Genomic DNA, 10,214 nt, shown 5'->3' with positions numbered 1-10,214 from the left:
TGTTAGCTGAAGCTATTGTGGTAATTCTTTCACAATATATATAAATGAAATATTATAGTATATGCTTTAAACTTATACAGTGGCATATGCCAATTATTTCTCAATAAAACTGGGAAAAAAGTGAACAAAAATATACATTTTGAAGAAGAGGAGACTTGAAAGGCCAATAATCAATTGAATAGATGCTTTACACTAGACGTGTTAGAATCACAATTTATGTCATTTATTGGTCACATGACAAGGAGCTGCATGTGGCCTCTAAGATCTGAGAACTGTCTCTATCGAGGACCTGAAACTCTCTATCCACAACCACATGGAAATGAACTCTCCTCTCCTGGAGGGCCTTATAAGCCGATCTTTCCCATTTGAGCCTCCAATGTGACTGCAGCCCTGTCTGGCTCACTGCCCACTGAGACCATGAAACAGAGGAATCAACTAGATTGTGTGCCAGGACTTCAGACCTACAGAGACTGTGAAGTAATAGACGTGTTTTTAGACCACTAAAATTGTGGTAATTTGTTATGCATAAATAGAATACTAATATGATCTTTGTTTTCAGTTTCTTCAAAAATAACGTGGAGATAATAGTATTAATTCACAGTACAGTTTTGAAAATTAAATATATATTCATTTATATTACACTATATTTGAAAATCATTATTCTTTAATTTTTCCATGTCTGCACTTAATTTCTTTTATGACTCCTCATTCCTTTGTGTGTCAGGAACGTAAATTCAGTTAATTCTTAATTTTCTCTGCAATATATATATACTTTTATTTTTTTAAATAATTTTTTTATTATGTTAATCACCATACATTACATCATTAGTTTTTGATGCAATATATATTTTTAATCTGATTTCTAGGGGAGGTAGTTACAGAGTTGCACCACCTTGGGTTGACAGGAGGTTATCTGGGTTACAACAAATGCATGAGATGTGCACTTTCTCATCGAATAAAACTGGCGCTTTCAATAGCATCTTTTGAAAAATGGATTTGGAAATTACTTTTCTGAATGTAGGCTGGTGCTTTCTTCTGCAATCCTCTTAGCATAGTGTTATTTTATCTGTTTTTGCTGGTTACTGGTGAGTCTGTTTTAAATTCCTTGTATAAATGCCTCAGTGATTGTAATGATGACTGGGGACATATTTAATTTAGGATATACAGTGATTTTCAAAAATAACCTACATTCTATATATGAATATGCATAAAGATAATTTTAAAAGTTGTGTGGCTAATTGATACCTAAAATATGTCATTCATTTATTGTAAATGCAACTTAAAATGTAATCTTGTTAGCTCACAGTAAAATGTTAATTATAGTCTATTAATCATTATATATTCACAACTTTAAAATAGAGGAGCTGAAAATTAAAATGAAAGGTGACTTCTTATCTGAAATGCATGATTTTTAGACTGGACAGTTCTGCCCTTTTCCTTCTGAGAATGCTATCTCTCTAGCTGTCTTTCCTTGATTCAGAAAGGGATATAAATGTTTCACATGCTGATTATCTATTAGACCATACAGAAATGTTGGCAATGTGGGAGAAGATATTCAAACCATCAGATAAACTAATTAAATATTTTAACATTGAGCTTTGAAGTACAAGAAAACAAGTACAGAAGTAATTCTGATAAAATATGGTTAACTCACTATATTTTGTGGAAATACTTTTCTATTTTGAATTGTAAATGAAGTTTCTTCTCTCACATTTCAAGTTAAAATTTAAGCATAACCAATTTTTCAGGAATCTTTGGAATCTTGATTCTTTTGGAAGCAAACAAACAAAGCCAACTGTAATTTTTATATTAAAAGATATAACTGTATTTAAACTCTTCTAAGAAACAGAAGAACTTAAGCAGAACTTAAAAATCATGAAAAATGTTAACAAGATATATGGGGCTTCCTTTTTCTAGTAGAGGCAGCCAAGTAATTAGAATCAATTAATTAACTGTAAATTTAAATATAAACACACCAAAAATGAATAAAATATAAAAACAACATGTCAAAGAGACAACAAGGTTTTCTTTTTTTTCTAAAGATTTTATTTATTTATTTGAGAGAGAGAGAATGAGAGATAGAGAGCATGAGAGGGGGGAGGGTCAGAGGGAGAAGCAGACTCCCTGCTGAGCAGGGAGCCCGAAGGGGGCCTCGATCCCGGGACTCCAGGATCATGACCTGAGCCAAAGGCAGTCGCTTAACCATCTGAGCCACCCAGGCGCCCAAGGTTTTCATTAATACCCCTAGGCACATTTGATTGAAGTCATGGAAAATCAAAGAGAAAAATATACTAGTAGACAAAAACAATTACCTTTAAATGCCTGACATCTGAGAGCCAGAAGACAGTAAAGTATCTTCAATCTGTTGGGGAAAAAATGTGCCTAGTTAGAATTCTATAGCCAGTGACAGTATCTGTCAAGTTTGGAGACAAAATAGCATTAAGATAAATAAAAACTGAGAGTTCACTACCAGGAGACCAACAACAAAGGAAATTTTAGGGGATGTATTTCACGTAATAGGAAATGATTCCAGTAGAGGATCTGTGTGACTGAAGCAACAAAGAACAAAAAACTGAAACAACAAAACTAAACTAAACAGAGATTAAAGAAAAAAAAACAACTCTGTGTAAAATAGTTATAGGGATTCTGGAAAACTTACACTCATTCTTTCTCTTCCTACAGAGATGAGAAAATGAGTCTAGCAAGTGAAATTACAGCTAATGATTTTAAATAATGTGGTGGAAACATATTCCTCAGGAGTGGTCCTCTTTTTTTTTTTCTCATCTTTTTTTTGATGAACATGTAAAACTTGTATAATAAAATAGTTAGAAATTATAAAACTGATAGAGTATAGAGATTATTATTATTTTTTAAAGATTTAGTTATTTATTTTAGTGGGGAGGGGCAGAAAGAGAGGGAGAGAGAGAGTCTTAAGCAGACTCTATGCTCAGTGTGGAGCCTGATGTGGGTTTCAATTTCACAGGGCCCTGTGATCAGGACCTGAGCCGAAATCAAGAGTTGGATGCTTAACTGACTGCACCACCCAAGTGCCCCTTGAGTATAGAGATTATTATCACCATTAAGAAGAATTAATTGAGTGCAGTCCTCAAATTTAATGCGTGACTGCTAAAGTGTTACTGTTATTTTTGCAGCTTCAGATTAGTTTGGTACTGATGTGAATCAAAAGATGTTGTAAATGAACAAGGTGAAGTCATCAATATGCATAACTGCAGATTTTTCATTGCTATTCTAGTAAACTGGAGTACTTAATGGAGCTCAATCAGAGAGTACACTTTTAATAAATGACTGACACACATCGCTTCTCGGCCTTTTGGTTAAGATCAAGCGTAATAAATGACTGACATAATTCATATTAACATTATAAACAAATATATAAATTTAATTTGTTGGCTTACATTATATAACAATTATGTATTTTAAATCTAAGTGTAATTAGATTTTTTTTAAATGCTTCTTTTAGCCCATTTAAACTTTTCTCACAAACCATTTATGTTTTAAAAGCCAGAGGAATACATGAATTCCAAGGAAGGGATTTCTTTGCTTCTTCAGGAAAAATTATTCATTTCCAAAAGAGTACTCTTCTTAATCATTCTTTTTAATTTTCAAACTCAGAATTTATATGATTAACAGACATCTCATGATTGAATTAGAAATACTAACATCAGCAACATGTTCCAAATATTCATCATGGAATAAAATTTACTAATACTACATTTCTAGTTATGAACTACTTGACTGATTAGTAAATGCATTCATATATATATATATATATAGTAAATGCATTCATATATATATATATTCTCTTATGTGTCATGATGATTAAAATATTTATTAAGATAGTATCTAGGGGTGCCTGGGTGGTGCAGTCAGTTAAGTGATAGACTCTTGGTTTTGGCTCAGGCCCTGATCTCAGGGTCTTGAGATGGAGCCACATGTTGAACTCTGCTCTCGGTGGGGAATCTGCTTGAGAGTCTCTCTCTCCCTCTCTCTCTGCCCCTCCCCTTCCTCTCTCTGAAATAAATAAATACATTTAAAAAAAAAGATAGCATTTATATAATGTTTCTTCTATTACATTTAACTGACATATTAAACTCCCTGATTTTTACTCTCTAAAATTTTATGAAAGAAGTTTTAAAATTTGAGTTTGGTTTAAACATATTGGAATAGTTCATAAATGCCACGGTTTGGTGAAAAGATGTATGGCAGAGAGAATTAACAATTTTGATCTGAGAAGACAGTATAAAGGGCAAATAAGGAGAGGGCATAATCTATAGGGGAAGAAGCATGAGTTGTGATTATATGGTATATAAGGTCAATTACATACTGCAGATACTATATTGTAAGGATAAAAAGTCTTATCCTAAAAGTACCTGATTTGATAAATCAGATAGAAAATAAAATGAGTCTGGCAGGTTTAGGTCAATGAAGTGAAGGAAGAATGAAGAAAAACTATTTTGGAGTCTACTACAACAGTTCAAGGTGGAGGGGTATTAGAAGCTAATAAAGTAAATGAAATATTTTGAATCATAAAGATAATAATAAAAATTATGTGCAAGCAAAAAGTTACTACATGATTAGTATATGCAGGCTTTTTTGAAAAACAAAAATATTGAGAAAATTTCAAATGGTAAGTAAAATAGAGAAAATAAACAGTTAACTTCTCTAAAAATGGAGAACAAAAATTGAGGTATCACTAAGAGAAGGGCTTAAGGAAAAAAAAAGATTCATTCATTTATTGGTTCATTTAACAGGTATTTTTTGATTTTCTACTATGCTTAGGGAATTATGCTATATGTTGTTGGTGGAAATATGAAGAACAAACAGAGTTGCTGCCTTAGTGGAATTTAAATTTGATGTGTGAAATGAGCACTCATTAAATAACCACACAGAAATGTGAAATTACAACCACAATTAAGCTTACAAAGAAGAGGTCTATGATGCCAGGAAACACATGATAGGAGAGATTTGGTCTTGTCAGGAAATGTGGGAATGATTTTCTGAAGATATGACTACTGAGTTCACTTGGGATAGAATTACATTAGGAAAAAGCACAAGGCTATGACCAAACTTTGAGGAATGCCCACAGTAGAGCACAGTGATAAAATACTTCAATAAAAAGGTCCTAATTGAGCTGTTTTAATGAAGAAAGATTCTGTAAAACTACTTATTGGCCAAATAAAAATTATACTTAAATAAAAATGTTAAATTTGGACTTTAATTATTTTCATTAGATGTGGCACCCAGCTAAGCATTGAGATAATAGATGAACTAGCTCACTGTACACTTTACCTTTCTCACCCTTTTTTATAATAAAATTTTCCCAGATATAAATTTACCATTTTCCAAATATCATATCTAGAATTTTAGGCTATCTGAATAACACAAATAATGAGATTATTCCTGCTATAATTTCTGTTATAACACAACACATTCTCCTCCTGCCAAGCATCTTATATAAATTACTGCAATCTTAGTGTTAAATGTTATTTTAACACTTGTGTTTGAACTCCAACATAGAATTATATTACTTACTTTATTATCTCATTTACCACCTACTATGCTATATTATTAGATAATTCTTTGAACATGATTTGTTTGGGGGTTCCTTCTGGTAGTAATTTAAGCACCCCTTTGGCATGCCATTTACTGTCTGTTTCTATAACTGTTATACCTGTGGGGTCTTTATTAAAAAAAAAAGCTAATTTAATCAGCATTTAAGACAACTGTTACATTCAGATGAGGAATTAGTACCAAAGTCATATTATCATGTAATTTGTAAATTCTTCTTTATCAAAAAGAATATATTTAAGCCATCACCTTTTAGTGGGATTATTTATGTTAATATAGATTTTAAATAATTTTTACAATCACATTTAATAATTTATGGCATTTCCTCCTGCATTTACAATATACTAAGTAACCAGATCCTTCTCATTGTATATTATGTAGGCTTTATAATTTTAGATATAAATATTATTCAGTGTACCTATAACTAGCAGCAGTGATAACTGATTCAAATCTTCCACATTCACCAAGTTTACATAACATACATGCATATGTATGCTTTATACTGTGTATTACAGATAATATGATTATATGTATTTAAGTTTCATTAGTAAGTTATTTTATAATGTACCTTCTGGATATAGAAAGGGAACATTTTCTTCTTGAAACGTATTTAACAATTTAGCAAATGAATTTTAGTACCTATGTAGCATTCATTTTATATTTCAGTATGTGGGAATAAAATTCAAGATATTTTTATCACTTGTGCCAATTTGATATTCTAAAGTTTCAAAAACATTCTTATTAAACACATGGAAATATATGACTAGTACAAATTACATAGTTATTAGTGCTATAATATTTCATATGGGCCCTTTGAGTCATAGCTTTATGTTTGACTATTATTTTGATGCTTATTTTTATGATTAATTGATAGAAGCCCATTGAAACCCATTTAAAGAAAAAATTGACATAGTAACTAAAATGTTACCTGCATTCTGATTATTCAGGGAAAGCTATTACTATTTTGTGTTACTTCATTGAGATACTTCTATGTATTAATACATAATACAGTTTATGAATGGTCTGAAATTTGTAGATACTTTACTGAGTGCTTTTCATTTGTTGTTGTTGATTTGTTTTTCTCTATTCCTATCAATGCTCTGTTTTCTTCCATTTCACTGGCCAAAATCACCATGGATTGAGTCCAGGATCTTTTAGTAATTTTCAGATAAAACTTTTTTCTGTCCTATCTTACCTTATTTCTGTCAGATTTAATATTTATTTCCATCTCCTCCTCCAGTAATGGACAGGATATGGTGAACTATTAATTTCACTAATTCTATTTTCCTTTTCTGAAACCTTGATTTTCTATTTTATTGCAGCTGGGGAAGCGAGAGTAGGGAAATGAAGGAAAAGATCTTTCCCCTATGATATCAAGAAAACAACATAATTCAAGTCAAAAGACACATGAATACTAAAAGAAACTATAATTAACATATCACAAAGAATTTTTACTAACAAAACAGAAAATCCGTACAGAAAAATTAAGAAATAAAACTGTCACTATTGGTAGATAACATGATAGTATACACAGAAAACCCTAAAGATTCCACCCCAAATCTGTTAGAATGAATAAATTCAGAAAAGTTTTAGGATACAAATATCAATAAAAGAGACATTAAGAAAACAATTCCATTTGCAATTGCATCAAAAGGAATAAAATACTTAGGAATAAACTTAAAGGAGGTGAAAGAGCTATATAATGAAAATTATAAGGTATTGAGACACAAATAAATGGAAAGATATCTATGCTCATGGACTAAAAGAATATTGTTAAAATATCCATACTACCAAGGCAATCTATAGTTTCCGTGCAACCCCAGTAGAAATTCCAAAGGTAGTTTTCACAGAAATACAACAATCCTAAGATTTGTATAGAACCACAAAAGATGCCAAAAGCCAAAGCAACCTTGAAAGAACAAAACTAGAGGCACCATGTTTCCTGATTTCAAACTATAATACATAGCTAGTGTAATCAAAACAGTATGGTATTGGCATAAAAATACAGACCCATAAATCAATGAAACAGAATAGAGGGCCCAGAAATAAACACATGTATATTTGGTGAATTAATTTACAACAAAGGAGACAAGAATCTTCACTAGCAGAAAAGACAGTCGCTTCAATAAATGGTGCAGGGGAAACTGGACGTCCATAAGCAAAAGAATGAAACCGAATCCCTAACTTACACCATACACAAAAAATGAACTGAAAACAAATCAAGACTTGAACCTAAGGCCTACAACCATAAAACTCCTAGAAAAAACTCAGGTGATAAGCTCCTTAACAATGGTCTTGGTGATGAGATTTTAGAGTTACACCAAAATCAAAAGCAACAAAAGCAAAAATGAACCAGTGGGACTACATCAAACTAAAAAGGTTCTGCACAACAAAGGAAATCAACAAGATGAAAAGACAAACTATGGAATGGGAGAAAATATTTGCAAACCATGTATCTGAAAAGGGGTTAATATTCAAAATATATAAAGAACTCACACAACTTAATAGCAGTAATCATCATCATCTTACTAAAAAGGGGCAAAGGGTCTGAATAGACTTTTTCCCAGTGAAAACATACAGATGACCAAGTGTTACTTGAAGATGTGACCAACATTGCTAATCACTAGGGAAATGTAAATAAAAACAACAATGAGATATCACCTCACACCTGTTAGAATGTCTATTATCAAAAGGAGATGAAATAGCAAGTGTTGAGGATGTGGGTAAAAGTGAATCCTTGTGCCCTGTTGGTGGGATTGTACACTATTAAAATCAGTATGGATTCCTTCAAACAAGGTAAAATAGAACTACCATATGATTCAGCAGTTTTATTTCTAGATATTTACCCAAAGAAAATGAAAACACTGGGCGCCTGGGTGGTTGATCGACTGCCTTCAGCTCAGGTCATGATCCTGGAGTCCCGGGATCGAGTCCTGCGTCAGGACTCCCTGCTTGGCAGGGAGTCTGCTTCTCCCTCTGACCTTCCCCCCTCTCATTCTCTCTCTCTCAAATAAATAAATCTTTAAAAAAAATGAAAACACTAACATGTTCACTACAGCATTATTTATAATAGCCAAGACATGGAATCAACCTAAGAGTCCACTGATAGATGAATGGATAAAGAAAATATGATACACATACATAGAGCATAAAAAAGAAGAAAATCTTGTAATTTGTAACAACATAGATGGACCTTGAGGGCATTATGCTAAATGAAAGTAGTCAGACAGAGAACAACAAATACTGTATGGTCTTGCTTATATGTGGATCTTAAAACAAACAAACAAAAAAAAGGTGGTTGAACGGTACAATCATCCAGTTATAAAATAAGTCATAATGAATATAGTTCCCAATACTGTATTGCATATTTGAATGTTAGTAAGAGAGTAGATCTTAAAAGTTCTCATTATAAGACAAAGAATTGAAAAAGAAATTGAAAAAAAAAAAAGACAAAGAATTGGTAACTATATGTGGTGGTGGATGTTAATTAGACTTATTATGGTGATTATTTTGTAATATATACAAATATCAAAACATCATGTTGTACACTGAAACTAATGGAATATGTCAATTATATCCCAATTTTTTTTAAAGGTAAGCACCTAAAGCCTGTAACTGGTTACATGAACCACAGATAATTTTAAAGCTTTCTGCAGATTAGGAAGACGTCTTCATCATAGAACTTTTACGGACAGGTGGTTTTTACCCCACTATGTTTTTCTCTCCCTTTGTGTGGAAAGAAGATACACACACACCAAAAAAAAAAAAAAAAAAACAACAAGGAATTGTAAATAGGACCTTTTTCCTGAAAAGCGGTAACACCAAGCATTATTCTACTAGAAATCCATTAAAGCCTGAATAGGTGCTACCTGTAAAGGCTTTTTATGCCAAGCTATTCTAAAGCACAGCACCATCACTACAGTCCTCTGATTCAGAAATTTAAACTCAGAAGGTGGGGTGCCTGGGTGGCTCATTTGGTTAAATGTCTGCTCTCCGCTCAGGTCATGATCCCAGGGTCCTGAGATCAAGGCCTGCAGCAGGCTCCCTGCTCAGTGGGGAGTCTGTTTCTCCCTCTGCCTACTTGTGTGCACATTCTTTCTCTCTTAAATAAATCTTAAAAAAAAACTCAGAAGGGAAAAAAAATTAAGAATCAGATTTAATTATACTTGATGATGATGGGAGGGCAAATAGGGGTACTCAATTGAGTTGTACATATGTATATTTCTTTCACTCTTACTACATTTGATATTGTTCTACGAATATAGAACTATCTAGTGTTTAAACTACTATCCTAAAGAGATATATTTTGGTCAGAGGAAGTATAAAAGAATGGAATTATAAGTTAAAGCTCAGTTATCTACCCCTATAAAGAGCCAGGGTTTTCAGTTATACCAGACTCTAAGCACCACTCTGAATTACTCAAACTACAAAATAGTACTTCGGAGTTAATTAACACAGCATCTAGATTTGCCTTGCAAACCCCAATTAAATGATGGGACGGACTGTATTTTGCTCTATATGTGATTTGTGGATGATTTCATCATACTCTAAGGCAGTAAGAAATTTTGAAATCACCTAGTCCATTCATTCATAGCTAGACAGAATATATTAATCATGTTTTATGT

Source organism: Eumetopias jubatus, unplaced genomic scaffold, assembly GCF_037043125.1.
Source record: "Eumetopias jubatus isolate StellerSeaLion01/CBP00866 unplaced genomic scaffold, mEumJub1_p1.0 scaffold_2, whole genome shotgun sequence".
Taxonomy (NCBI): Eukaryota; Metazoa; Chordata; class Mammalia; order Carnivora; family Otariidae; genus Eumetopias; species Eumetopias jubatus.
The sequence above is the reverse complement of the archived record's forward strand: the minus strand, read 5'-3'. Positions refer to the sequence as shown.